The 27,870-nt window shown below is 39.0% G+C and overlaps 1 pseudogene; it reads left to right on the forward strand.

Annotated features, from left to right (window-relative positions):
- Nucleotides 1-10,759: 10,759 nt before the first annotated feature.
- LOC150055569 (mitochondrial nicotinamide adenine dinucleotide transporter SLC25A51-like) lies at nucleotides 10,760-11,660 on the forward strand (annotated as a pseudogene).
- The last annotated feature ends 16,210 nt before the right edge of the window (nucleotides 11,661-27,870 follow it).

Raw genomic sequence — 27,870 nt, forward strand, 5'->3', positions numbered from 1 at the left:
CTCGTTCCTCTCACTGTTGGCATAGAGGAAGGCAGGTGATTTTTGAGGGTTAATTTTATAGCCTGCTACCCTTCCAAAGTTTTGAATCAGCTCAAGGAGCTTGGGAGTAGAGTCTATAGGATTCTTTAAATACAGAATCATGTCGTCTGCAAAGAGGGATAGTTTTACTTCCTCTTTCCCTATTTGGATCCCCTTTATGCTTGCTTCTTGCCTTATTGCACTGGCTAGGAATTCTAATACTATGTTAAAGAGGAGTGGAGAGAGTGGGCATCCTTGTCTCGTTCCTGATTTTAGAGGAACTGGCTTTAGCTTTTCGCGATTAAGTATAATACTAGCTGTGGGTTTGTCATACACAGCCTTTATTATATTGAGGAATGTTCCATGGATTCCTAGTTTATCCAGAGCTTTTAACATAAAGGGGTGTTGGATGTTGTCAAATGCCTTTTCCGCATCTATTGAGACAATCATGTTATTTTTGTCCTTGCTCCTGTTGATGTGTTGAGTTATGTTAATTGATTTGCGTATGGTGAACCAGCTTTGCCTCCCTGTGATGAATCCTGTTTTATCATAGTGTACAATTTTTTTGATATGTTGTTGTAGACGGTTGGCCAGTATTTTGTTGAGAAGTTTTGCATCGATGTTCATCAAAGAAATAGGTCTATAGTTCTCTTTCTTTGATGAATCTCTGTCTGGTTTGGGGATCAGGGTTATACTGGCTTCATAGAATGAGTTTGGTAAAGAACCTTCATTTTCAATTTCATTGAAGAGCTTGAGGAGTATTGGTGTGAGCTCTGCTTTGAAGACCTTATAGAATTCAGCTGTGAATCCATCTGGCCCTGGGCTTTTCTTAGGTAGAAGTTCTCTTATTGCCATTTGTATTTCAGAGCTTGAAAAGGCCTGTTGAGTTGGGTTAGTTCTTCTTGGTTCATTGTGGGTATGTTAATATTGGCTAGGAATTCATCCATTTCTTCTAGATTCTCAAATTTGTTGGCATAAAGGTTTGAGAAGTATTCCCTCATGATATTCTGGATCTTGGTAATTTCTGTCGTGATATTACCATTTTCATCTGCGATTTTGTTTATTTCGGTATGCTCTCTTCTTTTTTTCGTAAGATTTGCTAAGGGTTTGTCAATTTTGTTAATTCTTTCAAAGAACCAACTCCTTGTTTTGTTGATTCTTATTATAGTTTTTTTGGATTCCAAATCATTTAATTCTGCTTTGATTTTAATAATTTGCTTCCTTCTGCTGGGGTTAGGGTTGGTTTGTTGCTCTTTTTCCAGGAGCTTAAGGTGAGACATTAACTTGTTGGTTTGCAATTTTTCCAACTTGTTGTTGTAGGCACTCAGCACTATAAATTTTCCTCTGAGTACTGCCTTTGCCGTGTCCCAAAGGAGTTGGTATTTTGTGTGCTCCTTATTGTTAAATTTCATAAACTGTTGGATTTCTGTTCTGATCTCTTCGATGACCCATTGGTGATTCAACAATGTGTTGTTCAGTCTCCGTGAGTTACAGGGTTTTCGTTGGTGGAGATGTGTGTTCAGTTCCAATTTGATGCCTTTGTGGTCTGAGAGTGTGCAGAGAATAACTTCAGTGTTACTGAATCTGTCCAGGTTTGTTTTATGGCCTAAGATGTGGTCTATTTTGGAAAATGTTCCGTGTGCTGCTGAGAAAAACATATATTGTGTTGTTGCTGGGTGGAATATTCTGCAGATGTCTGTTAGATCTAGTTGGTCTATATAGTTGTTCAGTTCTAAGGTTTCTTTGTTGAGTTTTTGCCTTGTTGATCTGTCCATAGGTGAGAGTGGTATGTTAAAGTCACCAACAATCACTGTGTTTCGATCTATGAATGGTTTCAGTGAAAGTAAAGTTTGCTTGATGAAGTTTGGAGCTCCAGGATTGGGTGTGTAGATATTTAGGATCATTATGTCTTCCTGGAGGAAAGATCCCTTTAGTAGTATGTAGTAACCTTCTTTGTCTTTTCTTACTAATTTTAGTTTGAAGTCTATTTTATGTGATATGAGGATGGCAACTCCAGCCTGTTTATGGGGGCCGTTAGCTTGATAGAGTTTATCCAGCCTCTCACTTTCAAAAGATGTTTGTTTTTTTGGGTAAGATGTGTGTCTTGAAGACAGCAGAACAATGGCTCTTGCTTTTTGATCCAACTAGACAGCCTATGCTGTTTAATTGGAGAGTTAAGTCCATTGATATTGAGAGTTAGGATTGAGAGATATTTGTTAATTCCTACCATTTTTAAAAGCTTGTATTAGGGCCTGTGTCTTGACAGTTCTTGTGATCCTTAGATGGTATGCTGTTTAGGTGCCATTTCTTTCCCTATATTGCATTTATTTTGATTTTCTATGTGTAGAACATATCTGAGAATTTTCTGTAGTGTTGGTTTTGTTGCTACATATTGTTGCAGCTTTTCCCTGGAATGGAATGTTTTTAGTGTTCCCTCAGTTATGAATGAGAGCTTAGCTGGGTACAGTATTCTTGGTTGGTAGTTATTTGACTTAAGGCAATGACATATGTGCTTCCAGTCACTTCTTGCTTGCATGGTTTCTGCTGAGAAATCTGGGGTTATTCTGATTGGTTTGCCTTTATAGGTTATTGATCCCTTTTCCCTGGCTGCCTTTAGGATCCTTTCTTTGGTCTCTATTGATCCAGTTCGGATTACAATGTGGTGGTGGGATGTTCTTTTCTGATCTGGTCTGTTTGGGGTTCTAAAAGCTTCTTGTATGTGGCTGGGCCTGCCCTTCTGGATATTTGGGAAATTCTCTAAGATGACTCCCTGAAGTATAGTTCCAGTACCATTGACCTCTTTCTCCATACCCTCCTCAATACCAATTAGCCATAAATTAGGCTTCCTAATTGTATCTTGGACCTCCTGAAGCGCTCTTTCATATTTCCTAGATTTGGATTGACTCATTTTCTGTTCTTTCTCTATAACAACTAAATTATCCTCAGCCCCGGAAATTCTCTCCTCTGCATTGTCTAACCTGTTATCAAAGCTATCTACTTTATTTTTCATCTCCCTTGCTTCTGATTGCTCATTTTTGATGCCTTGCATCTCTTCTTTTAGATCATGTATGGATTTCTTTAGCTCCTTGATTTCCATTTGAGTGGTTAGCTCAGTAGCTTTATTTTCTTTGGACATTTGTTGGAGTTCAGTCACCTTTTTATTTGTGGATTCTATGAATTCATATATTTTTCTTTGAAAAACATTTATTATGGCCTCCTTTATGGCTTCTTCTTTTTCACTTATCACCTTGTTTATGGTTTCCTCTTGTTCAGCTATGGCTTCCTCCCTTATCTCTTTCTTTATATTTTCACATTTTTCATTAATGATGTTTATCAATTGCATTTGTATAGCACTTGGAAGACTCTCCTCTAGGTTTGCCAGTGACTGTTCCATTGTCTGTTTATATTGGGTGGGGATGTTATTCCTTGGTTTGACAATTTTCTTGAGTTTCTTGTTCTGCCCATTTGAAAATGGGAGCAAGATTAATACTAAACATAATTATAGTTTTTCAGATATAACCAACCTAGACCTCTTTAGCTGGCAGACACTAGATGTTCATAATTTTTGATTGATGTTATCACTCTTTCTTTTTGTGCACTTACAGACCAGTCTAATACAACCACTGATCAGCGATTTATAACCAAAACAATAAGCCTCTCAATCCAATCTCTATTGTATTTAAGTCCTTCTGAACCTAGAGTATAATTGAACACCTAGATATACAGTATTGCTCAACAGCCATCAAGTGTAGATCCATGCATTATAAGGGTTGAAAGAGGAACAGAGGACCAGAGATAGAAAAATAGAATGAGAGAGATCAGGGGAGGTATAAGAGGATTAATGTAGGAGTGTAAGATTATTATAGTAATGAAGAAAAGGCATAGCGTAGGGATAACTGACCTAAGTTGGTAAGTAGGTAGCATATTTGAGTACAAAGTTTGGAAAGTATTAGAATAAAACTTATGTGTTGCTCCACTACTAGCTCTCAGCCCAGCCAGTGGCCTCACAGTGGGCCATAGGATGGATCTGTGAGCTTCAGTCTGAGCATGCTGGGCAGATGTTTTCCTGTGCTGCTTCCAGGGGCGGCCCCCAGCCAAGTGTCTGGGGTTTGAGAGTTTCCAGGGGCTCTCAGCAGGACCAGCAGGAGACCCCTCTGTTCCCAGGGGTGGGCTCCAAGGGCAGAGCCGCGCCTTTCTGATTCTCAGAAGGCGAGTGTGGCTGCTGGTTGGCCCTTCAGATCCCTGTTGTGTTTCCACTGCTTTGTCAGAGAGTCTGTGACTGTGGGGGGGCCCTCGGTGCTGTCTTGTTCAGGATTCCCAGCTGGAGGATGCCCCGCTCAAGAATTGAGGGGGGGCAGATACAGGCTCCTATTTACCCGCACCCCCTACCCACTGTTGTAAGGCAGGGACTCAGTGCTGTCCACTCTCCAGATCCAGTGACCTGGGAGAGGAACCTATTGTGTGGGAGGGAGCTGGGACAGCTCTGCCTCCTCTGGTTGGGTACTGAGTCTTAGTGTAGCCCGCCTGTCAGTCTCCAGTTAGAGGGCTGGGAGTTGAGCCCGTTGGGCTGGTGGGAGTTGGGACAGTCCCGCCTCCCTTGGTTGGGTGCTGGGTCTTAGCACTGCCCGCCTGTCAGTCTCCAGTCAATGGCCTGAGGGAGGGGGCTGTTGAGGGAAGGGACAGGATTCTAAATTCCTTGCCCCCCTGCTCCAGCCAGTCTTTCTCGGGCGGGGTGTTGGGGTCTGAGTTAAGTTCTATTGCTTGGCACCGCTCTGCTTTCCCGATGGATTTGGGGACGCGCTGTATTACTTACGCCTCTGCGTTCCATCTGTGGGTGCTCCATGGTGATGAGGAGTCTTTCACTCCCCTCGGGTCTCCTCCACTGCCTGTGTTCCGCGTCTGGGTTCCGCTGCTTGCTGTTCTGGTTGCACGTCTGGGTTCTGCTGCTTCTGTGGCTCGCTGGCCCGGTCCTATGCTGGTCAGGGCTGCCCGGCCTGTCGCCCTCCGCTGCCGCTTTTGGTGGCTCAGAGCCGGTGGGGAGGAGTGGGGGAGTGGTCCTCGCGTTCCGAATTCTTTGAGAAAGTTGGATGTAAGCTTTATCTGGATTTCTTTTCTGGTTTGAGTCCTTCTCTGTTGCTTTTTGAGTTTGTTGTTGTGGATTTCTTAAGGTAGTTGGCTCGTGGGACTCCCTGGTTCTCTCTTTTTGTGAGAGAGAGCTAGGCAGCGTCCCTATTGTCTCGGTGCTATCTTCTGTCTCCTGATTGAATCCAATTTAAAAAGCTTCTGTGCAGCAAAGGAAAGAATTACTGAGTCAAGAGACAACCTACAGAGAGGCAGAACATCTTTGTCAGATACTCATCAGATAAAGGGTTAAACAGGCAGAATATCTAAAGAGCTCTAAAAATCAAGTATCATTAACAATGAATAGATCAATTGTTAAATAGCCAAATGGATTAAACATTTAGCTCTCAAAGGAAACATAAATGGACAATCCTTGAAGAAAGGTTTAATAACTTTAGCCATTAAGAGAATACAAATCAAAACAACACTGAGAATTCATCTCACCCCAGTATAGTGATAATCAAAAAGCAAAGGCAAATTGTAGGCAAGAATGCTGTAAAAAAAAAAAAAAGGAAACCCTCAAAACAAAATGATTGGGAGGGGGTCGAGGGAGGAAAATGATGACAAAAATTTGAGAAGGAGTATGTGTGAGAAGTAATGCACCTATTACCTGATGAATGTAACTGTATAGATTATCCTGACAATAAAATTAAAAAAAAATTAAAAAAGAACCCCAGGCTGGGAGTTTGACCTAGTGATAGAGTGCTTGCCTAGTATGCATGAAGACTGCAGTTCAATTCCTTGGTACCACATACATAGAAAAAAGCCAGAAGTGGTACTGTGGCTCAGGTGGTAGAGCTCCAGCCTTGAGAAAATCCAAGGACAGAGCTCAGGCCCTGAGCCCAAGCCCAGGACTGTAAACAAAAAACAAAGAAAGAAAGAAACCCTCATACACTGTTGCTGGGACTGTAAAGTAGTGAAACCATTACAGAAATCAGTAAGATCTTTTCATTTCCTGAGGAAACTCCAATCGTATGATCCTGCATACTACTCCTAGGCTTCTACCTGAAGAAAAGTCAGCATACAACAGAGATAAATTGACACTTGTGCTTGTATCAGCAGTATTTGCAATAGCCAAGCTATGGAATCAGCCCCGGTGACCACCAGCTGACAAATGGATAAGTAAAATATATCATCTGTACACAGAAGAATGGAATATATAGAAGAATAATTGGAAATTATTATGCTGACTGCAGCATGTCAGACTAAGAAAGACAAATGTTACATTCTCCCTCTCAAACATATATTCTAGACCTATAAAGAAAAATAGTATGTATGAGTGTAAAATTGAGGAAATGGGTATAGGATTCTGCAAGAGTGGGAAGGGGAAAAGAGTGTGTGAAAGGGCAAATATAATCAAAGCACTCTCTCTCTCTCTCTCTCTCTCTCTATATATATATATATATATATATAGATATAGATATATCTATATATATATATATAGTGAAAATTTTAAAAAGAAAGGGAATAGAAATGGGAATAGAGAGGTCAAGCATAGTATATGATGCATATGTAAGGAAATATCACAAACTCTTTTAGCTATGGTAAACACTGGTGACACGAACATGGTTGTGCTGGTCACTTTAGCATTGGCCTTGTTTGTGGTCTATTGGATAAATGCCCAGGAGTGGAATTTCTGGGTCTTAGGAAGTTCTATGTTCAATCTTTTGAAGAACCTCTATACTTCCTTCCAGAGTGGTGGAACTTGTCTGATGAACAGCTGGTAAAAAAAAATCTTCTCCAAGATATGGAGATGAATAGATCAAGAAAATGTGATATATAGACACCATGGAAAGAATATTATTGTACCACTCATAAGGAAATGGAAAGACTTGGAAAAATTGTATTAAGCAAAGCAAACCAGACCCCAAGAATCTTTTTTAGCTTTCATAGATTACTTGTATAAGAGGGATTTTATTGTGACATTTCTAATTTAGTACACATTCTATCCCAACAACCTAACCTGCCCTCCCCTATCACCTTCCCTTCCCCCCTTTTAAATGTAATTTCATATATTCAACATACATATGTAAAAATAAAACTCAAATGAATTGAGGAGATGGGTGGGTTTGGGGAATGATGGGGAGAATGATAGAAGGGTTGCTATTGGTCAATATGCATTGTACTCACAAACTGACATGTTGATTTGAAACCTCTTTGTACAACTCCTTAAGGACAATGAAGATAAAAGTAAAAATTTTGCTGAGTGAAGCCAATTGATCTCCTTGCTTCTAGTTTAATCCCTGGTTTGCTCTTGTCAAAATTATTTCCCTAAATGCGCATGTGAGATCTTCTCTATGAAACTTTTTAGGGATTTTCCATTGATTATTGGATAAACTTCTAAATTTTTGGTCTAGGTAGATGTTTGCAGTGGAGCTCTCTAGCCTCATCCTCTTTCTTTTCTTTCTTTCTTTTTTGTTTCACCAGTCCTGGGCTTGAGCTCAGGGCCTGAGCACTGTCCTTGGACTTTCTCAAGGCTAGAGCTCTACCACTGGAGCCTCCGTACCACTTCCGGCTTTTTGATATGTATGTGGTACGGAGGAATTGAACCTGGGTCTTTGTGCATGCGAGGCAAGCACTCTACCACTAGGCCAAAGTCCTGGCTCAAGCCTCATTCTCTTTCTAGCTCTTCATTTTTCATTGTCCTGCCATCCATGATGGACTAGTTCTTTTTTTTTTTTGTACTAGTTTCTTAGACAGGACAGTTTTCCATTTGGGAAGAGCCTGAGAAACAACATGGTAGTTTAAATCTTCTCCCCACTGTCCTCACCTCAGGCAGATCTACCGTCCATATAGCCTTGTGTGGGCCCTTCCTTCGGTCTGGAGTAAGAAGGTGAAGATTGTTGGAGATGGAAGAAAAATATGGTTAGATGGATAATTCAGCTATTTGTTATAGGTGAGGAGACCAGATAAGTTAACATATTTAATATATTAACTAGGACACTTTTGAAAGGATAAGAATCATTAAAATTATTCATTTTTTGTGAAGATTAGAAATAAAGACCAGAGTAGATCTTTGAATTTTATGTGTATTTTGGATTCTATTTGTAGACTATGTAACATTAGGTTTTCTCTTGTTTTTGTTTTACATTTTTTTGTGGTCCTCAGAGGTTTATTTTTTCAAATTATGTTTAACTTGAAATGCCTGTCCTGAGCTCAGCACAACTTTGGATCTCACTTCTTCCCAATGGGCTTCCCACATGTTCCCTGAGGACCCTTCAAACAAAATCACCAGTATCAATGTTCAAGAAGTAATGTATCCATTACCTGTAACCCCTCTATATGTTACTCCAACAATAATCTGAAAACATAACTTGAATTAGCAATATACATGCCTGTCTGGTCCTATTGCTCACAGATTCTTTTTTTTTTTTTAGCTTTTTTTTTATTGCAGTGAATTTAGTATCACTGAACACAATATGATGCAAGTACAAGTTTTCAAGCAAAATGTGAATTGCATTTATAAAACATTAATTAGATTTAAGCTTCCAGATATAATGAGAGGCAGTAAGAAGCCTAAATTTAGTTGAATTTTCCAGAATTTTCATGGTGGAAACAGTATTTTGGCACATGTTTATGATATTTTCTGGAAATTTCTCAAGAAGGGAAGGAAGGAAGGCAGGAAGGGAAGGAGGGAGGGAAGGAAGAAGGAAAGAAAGACAGAGAGAGAGAGAGAGAAAGAGAGAAAGAGACAGAGAGAGAGACAGAGAGAGAGACAGACAGAGAGAGAGACAGAGAGAGACAGAGAGAGAGAGACAGAGAGAGAGAATAAAAGGAAGAAGGCAGGCAGGCAGGCAGGCAGGCAGGAAGTCCTATGTAAGAGAAAAAACTACTCAAGTATTAATTTGTGAAATACTTTGGTGTTTAGTCATACACTATTCTGAGAAAATGTAAGTGTGAGTTAATTCATGTTTTGTTGTGCCTTACTCAGATGTCATGTGGATAAGATCATTATTTGATTATATTTTATATAATCAAAGAGAAAAATTTTCATGTCCATAATATTTTACTTAGGTGGAATTCTCCTCAGAATAGCACAATAACTCATCTCCTACGCTGTTCAGCCAACTTAGGAAACAGAAATTAAAATTTAAACTATGAGTGATGTAACAGAGTCCCTATTCTGCTAAATTTCAGACACACTTATCATCAGTGTGCTGGAGATTTTCTTATATCTAAATATAACCCTAAATTCATTTTTTTTGCCAGTCTTGGGCTTGAGCTCAGGGCTTGACCACTGTCCTTGGACTTTCTCAAGTCTAGAGCTCTACCACTTGAGCCTCAGCACCATTCCGGCTTTTTTGTATGTATGTGGTACCAAGGAATCGAACCCGGGCCTTTGTGCATGCTAGGCAAGCACTCTACCACTAGGCCAAACTCCCAGCCCCCTAAATTCATTATTATATATAGAAATATTTATTTACATTTACTAGAAAATATTAAATGAGAATAATGATTAATACATTTCTGATTACTGCCTTCAAAAATCATTTATGTGCAATATTATTGAAAGAAATTCTTATTATCAATAGAAATATGCACCTACAATGATTCTCACGAACAGAAAGAATCATATTGTTCTTTTCTTTTGCAAGTGCAAGATGCAGACTAACTGAAGGGACAGGTTGCTGTTGCTCATTTGGTGTTTCTTCCACTTTTTTTGAAAATGTCACTTAACTTTTTTTTTGCTTGGTGTCAAACCCTCTACTGGAACTTGCTGTCACAGATTCTTCTTTGAGAAGATGAGATGGGATATTCTGGCTTAACACCTCGTCTGGTATTAGGATGAATAATCCAGGGAACATGGCAACTGGTCTTCCATTTGTACATTCCCATATGTTTTACATGGCTGCACAGAAACCGGAGTCTTCACTGAGTCCAAACTGGAGAGCTGTGCATTCTGAGCCTTTCGAGGATAACCAGGCTGGCATTATTCATCCTTATGCCTGTGGCTAGGTGTTCCGGCAGCACAATGCTGAGTTCAGCATTAGTGGGATCTTTTCATTTTTTTTTTTAACTGTAAAGGTGATATACAGAGGGGTTGCAGTTACAAAAGTATGCTAACGAGCATGTTCCTTTTTGAACAACGTTCCCTCATTTCCTCCTGTTTCCCTCCCCACCCCCCAGATTGTCAAGTTCATTTCCAACATAGTATCTAGTGAGTATCACCATTTCTGCAATTCGCCTTCCCTTCCCCACATCAGATCAATTTATATACAAAACAAAGGGGGTGGGATACTCGGGGGCATGGCTGGGCTCAAAGCCATGGGAAATGAGACTTGACTCCAGAAGAGAAACTCTGGCTGACCAATAACAATGGAAGAAACCCAGAAAGTCACCTAAAAGTTGTAATTCTTTACAGCTGGCATGTCAGCTTAAAAGAATCTTTCAGGGGGCCGGGAGTTTGGCCTAGTGATAGAGTGCTTGCCTACCATGCACAAAGACGTGGATTGGATTCCTCGGTACCACCTACATAGAAAAAAGCTGGAAGTGGTGCTGAGGCTCACGTGGTAGAGCTCTAGCCTTGAGAAAGCCCAAGGACAGTTCTCTGCCCTGAGTTCCAGCCCAGGACTGGCAAAAAAAAAAAAAGAATCTTTCATGAAGAAAGATCTTAAGCAACATGATGGATTCAGAAGCTCATGAAAAGAGACCACTGATGTTAAACATCTTCAAAGCAAAAACTATCACCTCACGTTACAAATGTTGGTGAGATGAAGCGTTACTTCTGTGGTTGTTGTGCAGGGCTCAACAGCATAGTGGTCACATTTCCCATTCAGTGGCTCCTCTTTAGGATCAATTGTATGGACTCAAAACCCAGGATGCGGTTGAGGAAGGATGGATTTTGAAACTTGTATCATGGAATTCTTCTCTCATTAATGCAGAAGACAACTGGTCATAACCTTTGGGGTCTGTATGAGAATTTGCCTTCCCTTCTCCATAAGCATTAACATGCTCCCAAATTTGCAACTCATCATGGATGCAGTGATTTCAGGAACCACAGAAGTCATTTCCACTCCATTGGAAAAAGTTCACATATTGCTTGAAGACCACAAACATCATGACAAATTCACAAACACATGTTAGGCTTTCCAGGCCCTGAAATGCCATGGCATTGGAGAGTATTATCAAGGTTTGGTAAATATTCTTTTCTGTAATGGATGCAGCAATGTCTTTTGTTCTGGCCTTTGGGGTCCCACTAAGGACCATTTTCTGACTGCTACAACTAGCAGAGCACAGGTCAATGACTTCATCTGTGGAGGTCTTTCGGGTTCCCTGTTGGGACTCTTGTTTTTCCCAGTTAATGTTGTGAAAACTCCCATCAGTCTCAGGTTGGTGGGGAATTTCAGTCTTTCTCCAAGTTTTTCCAAACAATTTGGCTTGAACAGGACAGAAAATGGGCAAATCTTTTCTGAGGTGAACATATCAATTATCTGTCCCTCATCTCTTGTGGAATAATCCATGCAACTTAGAAGTTTTTGTTAGTTTACATGACAAAAGTCAACACAAAAAGTCAACAGTGAAATGCCACTTATCAATTACATAGACCGAGGAAGAATGTGGTTTGGCCTTGTTCCTAATTGGCTTAAATACAAGTTGATATTATGGACAATGCTATTTTTGTTATCAACAAAAAAGACTAAGAGGTTTCAGTAGAAAAATGTAAGGGTTTTTGTTATTACCCAAGAGATTTAGGCTAATTTCTTGGCAAAAAGATGCCTATCAGATCTCTTTTGAAGGGGTAACCTCACGGCCAAGACATGGTTCATTTTTTTTCCTGAAATATCTTTTAAGCCTTCCCTATTGAAATAGAATGACCTTGAGCAACGAGAGGAAATGCTCTTAAGATCTGTGACTTCTGAGGCTTCTTTAATGTGTTTCTCCATTTCTTCTTTGCTCTGAGGAACAACTGCTAAAGGTTCATTAAACTCAGACATGGTAGATCAGAAAATCAGTTTAAAGTTATAGGCCATTTCATGATGAATTTGTTGGTATTAGTTAAGCACTTGCTGAGACAGTTTTTGCAATGCAGAAGCTCTGTAGTTTAATTCTATTTCATTTATCTAGCCTTTCTTTGATTTGCTATGTTTCTAGATCTTTATTAGGAAGTTTCAACCAGTGCCAAGGACCCCTAGAGTATCGCCTATCCCTTCCAGTAATAATTGCAGGGTATCCGATCTCGAATTGAGGTTCTTGATCCATTTGGAGTTGATTCTGGGGCGGGGTGATATTTAAAAGTCTAACTTCAGTTTTCTACACTTGTGTAGCCAGCACCATTTGTTGAAGAGGCTGTCTTTCTTTCATCTTGTTTTCTTGGCTCGCTTATCAAAGATTAGGTGGCCAGAGGTCTGTGGAATGATTTCTGGGTCTTTAATTTTATTCCATTGGTTCTCAGCCTGTTCATCACACAAAGGAATTCTTTGCAAAGAATAGAAGTGCTTGCTTTATGCAACACAGATTGATTTCATAAACATAGTGCTTAGGAAAAGTAGGCATAGCTCGAGTAGTAGCTCACAAGCCATAAGCAAAAAATCTGAGTTGACCTGAGGCCCTGAGTTCACACCCTAGTACCAGTGCAAAAGTTAAGCACAATGTAAGGATTTACGAGGAAAGAAACCAAAAGCAAGAGAAAATGCATAATGTATGGTTTCCATCAAGCTAAAAATTAGGCAATGCTGAATGATAGCACTAATATCAAGATAATGATCAAATATTTATTGAGCTCAACATTTATACTCAGTTTCCTATAAAGCAAGAGAATTATACTTCAGTATAGTGTTTACTAGAACAATGTGCTTTTTTCCTTTTTTTTCTTTTTTTAAATATTTTTATTGTAATTAATAAAAGGGTTACATTATATTTGCCAGACAGAAGGTGCATTAATTCACATACATTGATACTCTGTCATATGTCTTGGTCCCCATTACCCTCCCCCCACACCCCCATCTTGGTTTTCCCCCCTTCCCTATCCAATTTCAAATAACCAAATACAAATACATCCAATATATCAGATAACAAAGTGAGATACTGTAACAATATGAGATAACCAAGGGACAGCAAAAGAGATGAGAGATAACATAGTACATTAAGGACAACAATCATTCATTATATGGCTTTTGTTTCAATATCCTAGATTGAGGGCTTGGAATGTGGCTCAGTGGTAGAGTGCTTGCCTAGCATTCATGAAGCCCTGGTTTGATTCCTCAGTACCACATACATAGAAAAAGCCAGAAGTGGTGCTGTGGCTCAAGTGGTAGAGCTCTAGCCTTGAACAAAAAGAACTCAGGGCCAGTGCCCAGGCCCTGAATTCAAGCAGTAGGATGAGAGAGAGAGAGAGAGAGAGAGAGAGAGAGAGAGAGAGAGAGAGAGAGAGAGAGAGAGAGAGAGAGAGAGAGAGAGAGAGAGAGAGAGAGAGAAAGGGAGAGAGAAAGGGAGAGAAAGGGAGAGGAGGGAGGGAGGGAGGGAGGGAGGGAGAGAGAGAGAGACAGAGACAGAGAGACAGAGACAGAGACAGAGACAGAGACAGAGAGAATACTGGATCCAAAGAATGTAATTTAGCATGAACAACTCGCCCAAACTAGTGCTTATTCCACAGTGAAGCATTACTTACTTAGAGCAAACATTTAAATTATTTTATTCATTTTTTTTTTTGGTACTTGAGACAGGGATTCAAACTCAGCATATGACTCTCTTGCTCATTGGCTGATGTTCTATCACCTGAGCCATGCCTCCACCCCTTATTTTGCTCATTTTCAATTCCTAATGTTCTTTGCATATGCAAAAGTGAAAGAAGAACTTTAATGTGTTAGTTCCATTAGCAGAACTTCTCGATGTGTCAAATGATGCCAATTTTACATCAAAGTCTTCAGATTTTTCAAAAGAAAAGTTAGATAGAAATAGTTCCAATAATTTTCCACTATTGCAGGGGAAGAAGGCTAGACATTTTATTTGGAGAAATGTGAAACAGCTTTCATTATTGTGAGTGCTATTGTAAAGTCAATTAAAAAATTCAAAACTGGAGAGATATTTGCTTGGATTTTGTAGCTACAATGTTTTCATTCAATGTACATCCATCTATGATCTTTTGTTACAGTTTTTTTTTTTGCTAGTCCTGGGCCTTGAACTCTGGGCCTGGGCACTGTCCTTGGGCTTTCTCAAGGCTAGAGCCATATTTCACATATATTTTACACGTAACTTCTAACATTTCCTGTCTGGAGGCCTGTTTGCTTTAGGCTTCTTCAGGTTGGCAGACAGTCAACTATCTTAGAAAACAATGGCAGGGAATATTTATCCTACAGTAAGCTCGATTCCTGAAGCCACCAAAATAGGTGTGGTGAGCAAGACCATTGTAAATATGGTTGTATCTGGAAACTGATACCTTTCCTAGTGGGATAAACTTGATTTCACCTGTTAATTTATTTCTTGAGAAAGGGAAAGATGATATCTCCTCCGAGCACTGGGAGGTAAACTCAGGACAAGTAGGGAATTGCATATTTTCAAGTATGTGTGGAAGACGGATCTTGCTCAGACCCATTCACTCCAGACTGGAACCAGATATCACACTTGACTGAGGTTTGCAGGCTTGCTCTCCAGAGAGGAGCAAAGTGATACATTTACCAGAGAAATATGGCAAAGGATTGCCAGTTAAAAAACTAAAAGACAGGGCTGGGGGTTTGGCCTAGTGGTAGAATGCTTGCCTAGCATGCACAAAGACCCGGGTTCAATTCCCCAGCACCACATGCATAGAAAAAAAGCTGGAAGTGGTGCTGTGGCTAAAGGGTAGAGCTCTAGCCTTGAGAAAAGTCCAAGGACAGTGCTCAGGCCCTGAGTTCAAGCCCCACAACTGGCAAAAAAAATTTAAAAAATTACAACACTTGTTTGTTAAACATGTCATTTGAAATATGATGTAAAAATCAATGTTAATAAATTCTTTAAAAAAAACTAAAAGACAGCCACATATTGTAAGCATGAGACCTGGACTCAAACTTGGTACCTGCTGTCTTCGCTCATTGGCAGGCCCTCTACCAAAGGAGCCACACTGCCAATCCATTGGCTGAGTCTCTCACGATGGGCAAGCTCCTTGGTCTAAGCATATCATCAATGAGTCTGACGGACCCTGGCTTCCACAGCGTTATCTATTACCATGTCTACCAAGGTTCTTTAGAGGTGAGAACAAGAGGAAAGGAATGTTGCCTGAGCTATCCCATAACCACACGTGTGAGTTTTCCTGTTTTGGATGGAATGTAGAAGGAATAAATCTTCAGAGAAGGAGGAGTGGTATGAAAGACCAGGAGACATTCCATACTCATACTCCCCCAGCTGTAAATCCATTTCCATGGGAAGAAAGGGAAGGCTTTATCATGTGAGTGGTTGAAAATTTTCAAGCAAGCAGAACTGAATATGAAGCAAAAACACTGCTGTAGTGATTGAGAAGGACAGCAAATTGTGGTCTAAGACTCAGTTCCTATGAATACCAATCAATACTAGTGGAGACAGTGGGGGTGACACACACCTGTAATTTCAGCACTTAGCAGACTGCAGTAGATGGACTCTCAAGTTCAAGGCTAGTTTATGCTCCATGCCATCCAGAGCAGAGTTAAAAGCATTTACTGGAAAAATAAAATGGTTCTATGTTTATACCCAACTTGTTAAAACTGCTCAGTCAACTTGGTTACATAATCAAACACAAGTGCCCTTGATTAATATTACCAAGAAGACCAAGTCCACATCTGCTGTGCTTTCACTACCTCTACACTCACCCCCACTATACAGCATATTCTCAGTACTCTGCATTAGGCCCTGCCCTGTGACACTGTCAATGCTGGCTTGTTTACTATGTGAGTAGTGTGAGTGATCTGCTTTTCTTTTTAGTTTTTGTTGTTGTTTGTTTCTAGCTAAAAGGTTGCATGCACTCCTCATGAGAATTAGACAGCTATCTGTAAAAGCATAATGGTCCATTATTCAATTTATGACATTTTAAAAAACATCTAGCATTTTTTCCAGTCAAAGAAGGACTTGGTGCAGAAGTTACTGCTATTGTACTTTCCCATTAGAAACTGGTATTAGTCAACTTATATCTAGTTCTTATCTAAACGGAGGGGAAATGCACAAAAAAGTGAGAAACAGTGAGCAAACATTTCTTTTGGGTGCACAAACTTCTTTCCAAATTGGTTCACTTTGTAACTAGGAACAGGTTAGGCAATTAAGAGCTGACTACTGCTACCCATGGTTTGAAGACTCGCGCTCTTTCTATTATAGGAAGGGTTCCTCATGCTCCCATAGCAAAAAACAAGTACTAATTCCAGTGAATCATAGTGGGGATGAAAGTGGTGACACACACCTGTAGTTTCATCATTTGGGAGGCAGAGACAGATGGATTTCCAAATCAAGGCCAGCCGGCAGTAGATATCCAGACCCTGTCTAAACAACAAATACACTGGGTGTAGGCCAGGTCTGAAATGGACAAAAGAGCTAGAATGAAGATAGCATCAGTTCAAGGTCAATGTGACTCACAGAGTCAGCACGTTGGAGTTTGGGGAAAGATACTCTGTGGGCCATTTAATTATTAAAATATAAAATTTAGAAGGTGATATCAAGGCATTAATTCCAATGGTATTATAATAAGATTTGGAATAAGTCATTACGGTCATGTTCTTTGTTTGTTTATTTATTTATTTATTTATTTATTTTTTTGGTGGGTTGTGAGACTTAAAATCTGAGTCTGGGCATTGTCCCTGAGCTCTTCTGCTGAAGGCTAGAACTCTACCACTGAGTCATAGTGCCACTTCCCATTTTCTGGTGGTTAATTGGAGATAAGAGTCTCATGGACTTTTGTGCCTGTGCTGGTTTTGAACCATGATCCTCAGATCTCAGCCTCCTGAGTAGCTAGGATTACAGGCATGAGCCACTGGTGTCTGGCTGCTCATGTTCTTTAATAATATATTAAAGACTTGTATAGAGCAAGCAACTTATAAATACAGTTTTAATTCTGGAACAAATTTAAGCCAGTATGGGAATAGATATACTATATACCCTATATCACATTTCTGTATATTATTATTTCTTATATTAATGTATAAGTTAATATATTTAAGTTAAATATATAATTTAAAACTTAACCCCCCCAGCAGATGTATTATTAGCTTAAGTCCATACTTTATTTAGAATCTTCAATGCTCTTACCATGTTTCATGTAGTTATCATATCTTGAGAAAGTTGTCAAAGTTTTGTGTTTGGTTTCTCCAATAGTTTTGAGGACTACTGTTTTTGTAGAATATCTTTCAGTGAAAATTTATTATTATTATTATTATTATTATTATTATTATTATTATTATTTGCAGTAATAAGATCTGAACTCAGGGCCTTGTGTTTGCTAGGCAAGTACTTTTCTTGAACCATGCTTCCAGTCCTTTTTGCTTCTGTTATTTTTTCATATAGGGTTTTCACCTATTCTAGCCTATATCACAATCCTCTCTATACTTTTCATTTATCTGGAATGAAAAGCTCACGACACAATACCTAGGTTTTTTTTTATTGGTTAAGACGGGGGTCGTATAAACTATTTTTTAAGGCTGGCCTTGATTTTCAATCCTTCTGTTATCACTAAATGAACCACTAAATTTTGTATCATTGGGATTTTTCTCATGCTTAGATTATGCTTACAGATTTGGAGGAGAAAACCACAAAGGAAAAGGGCCCAATGCTATAAACATGAATTACAATGTTTAGCTTGATCATTACTGTCTGCCTAAGAGTTTGTCTGATTTCTCCATTATAAAGTAATTGTGTTCTCTCTTCCTATCATATTTATTGGAAGTCAGATTCATCTACATTTGAGAATTAAATTGCTCTGAAATTCCAATTTCACTTTAAATTCGTTGCAGCATTACTTTATCTACTAGTGGCATTCTACAGAGGCATTCATTTATGCACAACATTCCCACACAAACTAATATCTCTATACAGAGACCCCAAAGAAGTCTACATAGAGGGGTTTCAAATGTAAACTCTAATAATAAGAGTTAAAAATGAGAGAATTTTCTTCCTTACAAGACGCATATTAGGGACTATAGATTGAAATGGGATTTCCCCCCCACAATCATGTACATTCAGAGGTGAAATTTGGCTCCTAGAGATGAAGCAAGCAACTAGTCCTTGTTTTGGCAAAATGGAAATAGCAATAAAACCTGTGTCCCTCATGTATTCTCTCTTGAAGATTAGAGGGACCTAGTTACCAAGACTCCAGTTTGGGCCCCTGCTGTAGGATTTGTTCTTCTCCTAGAAACTCCTGTTGGCCAGTGTTTCTATGTGGAAGGTGGATTTAGCATTTAGCATTCAATATATCAGAAGAAGGGAAAATTTCTCTTTACTTTTTAACTATTTAAAGAATACACATTTTATCATGTCTTATTTTCTTTGTATGGTCAGAAATTATGCAACATTTTTAAAAGCACTAATAACAGAATACCGTACAGGACTACCCCCCCTTGAAACAGGAATTATTACTCTTCACTGAAATGGAGATTGGTATAGTCTTCTTCCCCAGAGCCCAATTTAGCACATTATCTTAAGCCTGTTTTCAGGAATCTGAGCTGCATTAATTTTTAGAACCAGAATCTTCTTTTAAATTATCTTTAATTTTCTTTTCGTAGTTGTACAAAGGAGTTGCCATTCAACAGAACAGTTTATGCACACACTTATTACTTAGCTATTACTCAGCACAACAGTGCTGATGTGTGATAAAGAAGAATTGGGGGTCATGAAACAGCCCTGCCCAGGAAAAACAAATGTAGCTATTTTTTAATGTTACACCTAGGATAAAGTTTCTGAAATACAATTTCAACAGTTAATCAATGTAAAATATACTAATACAATGTTTTATTTGCTTTTTCTGACATCTTTGAAATTTAGTGTGTATTTTATTTTTATAGCATATACTAATTTTCTTTCTTTCTTGGTATTTTTTTTTGGTACTAGCATTTGAACTCAGGGCATCATGCTTGCTAGGCTGGTACTATACCATTTGAGCCACACCTCCAGACTGGATGCTAACACTTCAATGGTTAATCTACACTAAAGCAAACTAAAACAAAAGTGATTAGCAGAAAAATATTTAAACTGCTTTGCGGGCTGGGAGTTTGGCCTAGTGGTAGAGTGCTTGCCTAGCAGGTATGAAGACTGGGGTTCGATTCTTCGGTACCACATACATAGAAAAGCACGAAGTGGCGGGTGGCTCACACATGAAATCCTAGCTACTCAGGAGATGAGTTCTGTGATGGAAATTAGAAGCCATTCCTGGCAGGAAACTCTTTATGAGACTCTAACCACTAGAAAGTCAAAGTGGAGTTGTGGCTTAAGTGGTAGAGTGACAGCCTTGACAGAAATAAAAAATGAAGGGACATCATCCAGGTCCTGAGTTCAAGTACTGACACCAAAAGCAAACAAACTAAAACCAATAACAAGAAGAGGATGTAGAGGGAAGTAGCCCAAAGTGTAGGGGAAGGGAAAAGGCTAATGCACAAAGTGAAGCTTTGTTTTTGTTTTATTGTAGGGGTAATATATAGAGGGGTTACAGTTACATTTGCCAGGTAGTAGGTGCATTACTTCTCACACATTGGCACCCCTTCTCATGATTTTGTCCCCATTTTCCTCTCCCAAAGTGAAGATTTTATTTAGACTTAGCTGGACCTTTTTTTTTTTCAATAAATGACATTTATTCCTTCACTCCATCTTCATGGCCAGTTAGTCTCTTTCTAGGCCTTTACCTCCTAGTTCGCATACATTGGGGTCAAGTTGCTAGCACATTCAAACTGTTAAGTCTTTCTCAAAAACAGGAGAAATGAGGTATTACAAATGGTATGTCATTACCAGAGCTTGCCAATGAAGCAGTATACTAGCTTCGGTATCTGACATCTATAAGTGAGAGTTCTTTAGCTGAACTTTTTGACCAATTAAAGATGAAGCAATTCATAAACATCTGTCAGGAACTAGAAAAGCCATAAGACTGGCTTAAAATTTTATCCTGGGATAGGAAAGGTTAAAGATGCTCAATGGAGCCAGAGCCAGTTGTGTGAAATAAGCAGTAAGCTGGTTGGTAAGGTTGGTAAGGTTGGTCTACTGATTAGCATCTTTGTCCATTATAAGATCCTACACTAGTCAACACACAATAAAAACATTGAGGACATGCAGGGGTTGGGGGGGGCAGGGAGGTGCTCAGGGGAAGATGATTGTGAAGTCACAAAAGAGGTAAGGTCCAAGAAGCCGGGAAGTCAACATGTTGGCTACAGTGCCCAGTTTGTTAGTGTGGTTCAAATAAATAAGAGGGTATGGAATATGATGAGAACATAAGCAGGGCACTTGGTATCTCGGAAGACTTGAGATACTCCTGGAGGCTGGTGAACAAGCAGAAGTGTTGGGACAATCTGTGAGGAGAGGTGTGGGGTTATTGACACACATTGGAATTGTGGCCCTGAGGCTTTCTTGAGAAGCACGCCTCCCCTGTCTCTTGCCTTGGTTGGGACTTGGGGTGGTAGAAGAGAAGTCATTGAGAGACCTGGGAAGAAAGAGGAAGTATATGGAAAGTTAATAGAGTTTGAAGAACCAAGAGTGTAATAGTCAACAAGGAATATAGATAAGAAACAGCAAGAAGAAGCTGCAAGTTCAGGGGCCTGGATGAGGCTGAGGGGATAGCAAGAGCAGGGGTTAGGGAGTTCTGTGTATTTGGACCAGTGGTTTGGAGATGAGTTTGCTGGGGAAGGAGCAGACAGACAATGAAATTGTTGACAAATCTGCCTTTTTTCCTATAAGTGTCCATTGTAAATTTGATATATTTGGCTTATTAACCTAGTTCTACAAGTAACCCCATTATTAAGTTGCAAACCCCAAATAACTACAATCACTAAAGTTTTTTTTTTTGAGAAATTCAACAAGTAGTAAAAGGGACTTTCCAGTGGAAATAATGAACTGTAAATTGTTTACTTGGCAAAATCCCACCAGCTTAAGCTAAGGATCTTCATATTCAAGGATGTGATAATGGAGTTTACCTTTTAAGCTCTCTCAGAATGAGAGGGAAAGTTTTTCTGACTTGTCAGTGCAAAGAAGCCTGAAAGACACAGTAGTTTACATTTAAGGGACATGTAAGCATGAAAAAGCAGGAGTAAAATTCTTGATCAATTAATGAAGAAACTAAGTAGGAATCAAACAAAAGACTATGTTAAGATTAGTTTTAAGTTTCTAGCTGATGATACATTCTTTACATTGCATGAATATTAAAGAAAGACTTGATAATGGTCTTATTAGGCTTATCCTATTTTTTTTTGCCAGTCCTGGGGCTTGAACTCAGGGCCTGGGCATTGTCCTTCAGCTTTTTCAGGTCTAGTACTCTACCACTTGATCCACAGTACCACTTCCAGCCTTTTCTGTGTATGTGGTACTGAGGAATTAAACTCAGGGCTTCATGTATGCTAGGCAAGCACTCTACCACTAGGCCTAACTCCAGGCCCTGATTTATCTTGTTTTTACACTGAAACAGGCAGAGAAAAAGGCATGTATGTTTCTAGTAATTAGAAACATAGTTAAGTTTCAACTTTATTCAGACAAAAGGAAGTTGGTAAAAATCTGCTTCTGCTGCATTTTCCAATAAGGTATAGTTATTGAGTATTGATTTTGTATTTAATACTATGTCATGTGTATACTATGAATGATTCAGTTATAGATTATCAGGTATAGGTTATGACTTCTGCCTTTATAGTCTTGTGATGTTTATGGACATGAAGAGAGAGCCCAAGAGGCCTTAGAACATGACTGAACATATTGACGGATACAACAGATAACACCTACATGGTAAATTGTTTCTAGATTATACAATGAGTAACAATGTATCTCTCAAGATACTGTCTGATAACTTCAATAAACTGCCTTTGATCAAGTATATTAACTCTTCATTCTAGGGCTGGGAGTTTGGCCTAGTGGTAGAGTGCTTGCCTAGTGTGCATAAAGACCAGGGTTTGATTCCTCAGTACCGCATACATAGGAAAAGCCCAAAGTGGTGCTGTGGCTCAAGAGATACAGCGCTAGCCTTGAGAAAGCCCAAGAACAGTTCTCAGGCCCGCAATTCAAGCACCAGGACTGGTAAAAAAAAAAGAGAGAACTTCATTTTAATTCAAACAATCAAAGTGAGGCAATTTATCAGACGATCCTGCGAGAAAGAATTCTTTGATCAAACAGTAATGTGGCATATCACATGGAGACGCATTCTTGGAGATGCATAGCACACAATTTCATGTTTCAGGGTCTGATAGACCTGAACTCTGACACAAAAGATTTATGTCAACTATATAATCCACACACGTCATAATTATTTAACTCATAATTCCTAAAACTACTTAAACAACTGCTGTGCACTGGTGGCTCATGCCTGTAATCCTAGCTAGTCAGGAGGCTAACATCTGAGATCTTCCAGTGTAGGAAGGAAAGTCCATGAGACTTTGTTTTTGTCCATGAGATTCTTTACTGAAATTAACCACTAGAAAAATGAAGTGATGCTCTAGCTCACAGTGGTAGAGCACTAGCCTTGAGCAAAATTTCACAAGGACAGTGCCTAGGCCCTGAGTTTAAGTTCCATGACTGATCCAAAAAAAAAGCACTCGTGATATACTCAGGGTTTGATGAGTTAGAAAAGCAAATAGAAAATTAACTGTGAACTGGGCGAAGTATTTAGCTGCCAATATTCAGAATAGAATCTGAATAGAAGCCACAGCCATGATGACCAAGCATCTGCACAGCCACAGGAAATACAACAAATTCCAGGTGCCTTGAAAAATAATACAGACCTTTATTGCAATGTTTACACAGCACACTGTAAGAAGGATTTTCCCCTTGAATTCCTCTGAATATTGCTCCCATTCCCATCTAGACCTCTCCCACTGATTAGGCTGAGGAGAAGTACTACACACCCCTTGCCACTGCTAGCGATGCTAAAGCCAGAGGCCTTTGCTAATAGCAGAACTATTAGCAATAGGAGCTTCAGAAGAAGCTCCTATTGCCTGATATGGACCAACAGTTGATAGGAATTGCATACACAAGGGAGATATGTTCATTCAGTAGTAACTCCACACCTACTATTGTCTGCATTACATTTCTCTGTAGAGACAGGGACTGTCTGACTCCACCGTAATATGCATTGTGTCCCAAATCTGTAGTCAGTGCCAAAGCAGACAGTCTATGCTGTAATTTTCAACTAGAAATAAAACCGTGTAGAATATCTGATCTACCACTCCCAGGTAACAATAAAGGAGCACAATAAATATGAAATATTAAAATATGATTCCTCCTACAGAAGCTGATAATTCTCTAGAAAAAGATCTCAAAGAAATTAATATGAAATACATGACCAAGAATTTAAATGGTTGTTGTTTCTAATGTACTAAATTAAGTTATTTCTTTTTTCTTTTGTTCCCCCTCCCCTATGGTTTTATTCCTGTTGTCGCTGAATCTGATTTTGCTGGCTGGCATATTGTATGTATATTTATTCAAATCAGGGAAGAGAAGGGGATCAAATGGTGCAAAAAAGGATAAAGGGTTAATCAATGTAACACACAAGATAAAAATGTTGGAAATGAATCTACAACTTGGGGGTGGGAGTTGGGGGAAGGGAAAGTGGGAGAAAAACATGGCAGGGGGAAACAATGTCCAACAAGAAATACATTCATCACTTTACGTTATGTAATTGCATGTAAATCTTATCATCCAATGAAGTAATAGCAAAAATCATCCTTAATCTTAGGTGAATATAAGAACATTTCTGGTCATGATGGTTGTGACAATATCTTCACTACAGCTATCCAAAGTATGCGACAAAGTTAACTGCTAAAATTTGCAAGTACAAATCTCTAAGTCATAGTTAAGGATATCATCAATGCATTTCTCAACAAATACCTGTAAGCATGGATAGAAAGGAATAATGTGTCCCAAGTCTCAAAATAACCGCCATCTAAAGAAAAACAACAAACAAACCTGAAACATAGCAAGAATCAGAAATAAGAGAAAGTCTTTTCACAACAGATAAAAACTAAGAGAATTTGTGATCACCCAACCGGCCTAACAAAAGATACTGAAGGCAGTCCTACATACAGAAGTGAGAGAAAATGATTTATCTCGACTATGTGAAAATGTAAATCACACTAAATAAACAAACAAGAAAGCCATCAAAAAGTACAAATTAAATAAACCATCAAACCACAAAGATACACAAGATAGGAAGAACAAAATCTTCAAAAGAAGAAAAATCAGCAGCTTCACAGGATTAACTCCTTATCAATAACAATCTTAAAGGAAATGTAATACTCCAAAGAAAAGAATCCAAATTGCTTCATTGGATTAAAAAACAAGCGCTACAAGAAAGTCCCCCTTACCAGTAAAGACATACACAGACTGAAAAGAAAAGGATGGAAGCTGTATTCCAATCAAATGGAAATTTGGAAGGAGCAGAAATAACTGTACTTATATCTGACAAAAGAGACTTTAAGGATACATGGTAAGAGAAAAAGTTCACTACATAATCACTTTCATGAGAAGATACAATAATTGTAAATCTATATGCTCTTAATGTCAGAGCAGTAAGCCTGCAAAAAAAACCCCACACCATGGGCCCGGAGTTTGGCCTAGTGGTCGAGTGCTTGCCTAGCATGCACGTAGACTGTGGTTTGATTCTTCTGTACCATATACACTGGAAAAAAAAAAGCCAGAAGTGGTGCTGAAGCTCAAGTGGTAGAGCTCTAGCCTTGAGAAAGTCCAACGACAGTGCTCAGGCCCTGAGCTCAAGCCCAGGACTGGCAAAAAAAAAATATTGATTTTCCTTAATGATAAGAGCCTAGAACAAATCAACATAATAAAGACTGCATGTGAGAAAAATCACAGCCTACATCTATCCTAGAAAATGGAGATAATCAGAGCACAATTTCCATTAATATCAGGAAGATGATACAAGTATGCACTCTCACTAGTCTTATTTAATGTAAATTGCAAAGTTTAACTGGAGTAATTAGGCAAAGATATACAACTAGGAAGGGAAGATGTCAAACTGTTTCTGTTTAATGATAATGTAATTTTTCCCATATATTTTTTTTATTGTAACTAATAGAAAGGTTACATTATATTCACCAGATAGAAGGTGCATTACTTCAGATACATTGACACCCTTTCTCATGTCTTGGTCCCCATTTCCCTCCCCCCACCCCACCCCTCATCTTATTTTCCCCCCTTCCCTATCCAATTTCAAATAACTAAATACTATATATCCAATATATCAGATGAGGTAACCAAGGGACAGCAAAAGAGATGAGAGATAACATAGTACATTAAGGACAACAATCACTCATTATATGGCTTTTGTTTCTATATCCTGGAGGCCCTTTCATTGACCATCATTCCATATGGCCTTATGAATCTAGGTTTTGTCTATTGTAAATCTCTGCTAGGAGATCCCAAGGTTTCTGCTGATTATGACAAATGACGGAAATCATTGAGCCTATGTTCCTTTGAGTCTGGCTTACTTCACTTAATATGATTTTTTCCTGAGTCTTTCCATTTCCTTACAAATGAGGCAATGTTGTTCTGACAGCAGCGTAGAATTCCATTGTGTATAAATACCACATCTTGTCGATCCACTCATCAACTGAAAGGCAGCTGGGTTGGTTCCATATCTTTGCTTTGGTAAGTAGTGCTGCAATGAACATCATTGTGCTAGTGGATTTAGTATGTCCTTGTTTCTGGATGATTGGGTAAATGCCAAGTAGTGGAATTGCTGGGTTATAGGGGAGCTCTATGTTTAGTCTTTTGAGGAACTGCCATACTGCTTTCCATAGTGGTTGAATGAGTTTGTACTCTCACCAACAGTGTAGTAGTGATCCCTCCTGGTCACATCTCCTCCAGAATCTGTTATTAGTTTTCTTGATCCTGGCTATTCTAACTGGAGTGAGGTGGAACCTTAGAGTTGTTTTGATTTGCATTTCTTTTATGGCCAGAGATGTTGAGCATTTCTTCATGTGTCTATAGGCCATTATTATTTTTTTCTTCAGAGAAGACTCTTTAAGTCTTTGGCCCATCTTTTATTTATTTATTTTATTTTATTTTATTTTTTTCCAGTCCTGTGGCTTGAATTCAGGGCCTGAGTACTGTCCTTGGGCTTTCTCAAGGCTAGAATTCTACCAATCACTTCTGGCTTTTTTTTTTTCTGTGTATGTGTGGTGCTGAGGAATCGAACCCGGGTCTTCATGCATGCTAGTCAAGCACTCTTACCACTAGGCCAAACTCCCAGCTCCTGGCCCATCTTTTAATGGGATGGTTGTTTCTTTGGAGATTAGTTTTGGAGTGATTCAGTTTTGATGATGATGTAATTTTATGCAAAGAAAAACCTAGACTCCACCAAAACATTCGAATTAATAAACCATTGCATTAAAATGACAAGATACAAAACTCAGCAGTGTTTCTATATACTGATGATGAATCTGCTGAGAAAGAAATTAAGAAAGTGATTCCATACCCAAGTACAACAACAAAAATATCTAGGAATAAACTACTTAAGAAGTAAAAAGCTCTAAAATGAAAATTATAAAATGCAGATGAAAGAAATTAGGGGTCTGGAATTTAGACTAGTGGTAAAGTGCTTGCCTAGTATGCACGAAGACCTGGGTTCAACTCCTTGGTACCATATACATAGAAAAAAGCCAGATGTGGTGTTGTGGCTCAAGTGGTAGAGCTCTGGCCTTCAGAAAGTCCAAGGGTAATGCTCAGGCCCTGAGTTCAGTCTCCAGGGCTGGCCAAAAAAAAAAAGTAGGCCAGAAGTGTGGCCTAGTGGTAGAGTGCTTGCCTAGCAAGCACAAAGCTCTGGGTTCGATTCCTCCATACCACATACACAGAATAACCTGGAAGTGGTGCTGTGGCTCAAGTGGTTGAGAGCTAGCCTTGAGAATGCCAATGGACAGTGCCCTGATTTTAAGCCCCAGAACTGTAAAAAAATAATAGATAGGCCCTACATGTTCCTGGATTGCAAGAATTGATCGTGCAATCTACAGATGTGGAGCAATCTACAGATTCCATATAATGTTCATCAAAGTACTAGAAAAAAACTAGAAAAAGTGAGCTAAAATTCACATGGAAGCACAAAATGCCTTTAAATTTCCATAGCAATCTGAAATAAAAAGAATAAAGTTGGAAGCATCACACTACCTGATCTCAAGACATACTACCGAATGACAGTGACACATGCATGTGTGCCCACTTGTGCATACATATGCACACACACACAGATTCAGAAACCAAGGGGAAAGAATAGAGGTCCTCAAAATAAACAATGCATCTATATCATCTATTGTTGCAGACTGTGGCCAAAAGCTGAGACTTGACCTCTATCACTCAACTTGTACAAAAGTCAACTTACAATGGATTGAAGACCAAATGTAAAACCTGAAATTGCTACTACTAAAAAATAACACATGGACTAAAGATTTCAAGACATCAGTACAGCAATTAATATCCTGGATAGGATTTCCAAAGTACAAGAAGCAAATTTAAAAATAGACACATAGAATTACAACAGAGCAAAGAAACAATCCACAGAAAGGGAGAAAATATTAGTCAACTTTGTATCTTACAGAGTGTTAATATCCAGCACATAGCAGTAACTCACAATCTTGATATCCCCAAATAATCCATTTTAAGACTAGGTGAAGAATC

Source organism: Megascapheus bottae, chromosome 13 (genome assembly GCF_031878675.1).
Source record: "Megascapheus bottae isolate mThoBot1 chromosome 13, mThoBot2.hap1, whole genome shotgun sequence".
Classification (NCBI taxonomy): domain Eukaryota; kingdom Metazoa; phylum Chordata; class Mammalia; order Rodentia; family Geomyidae; genus Megascapheus; species Megascapheus bottae.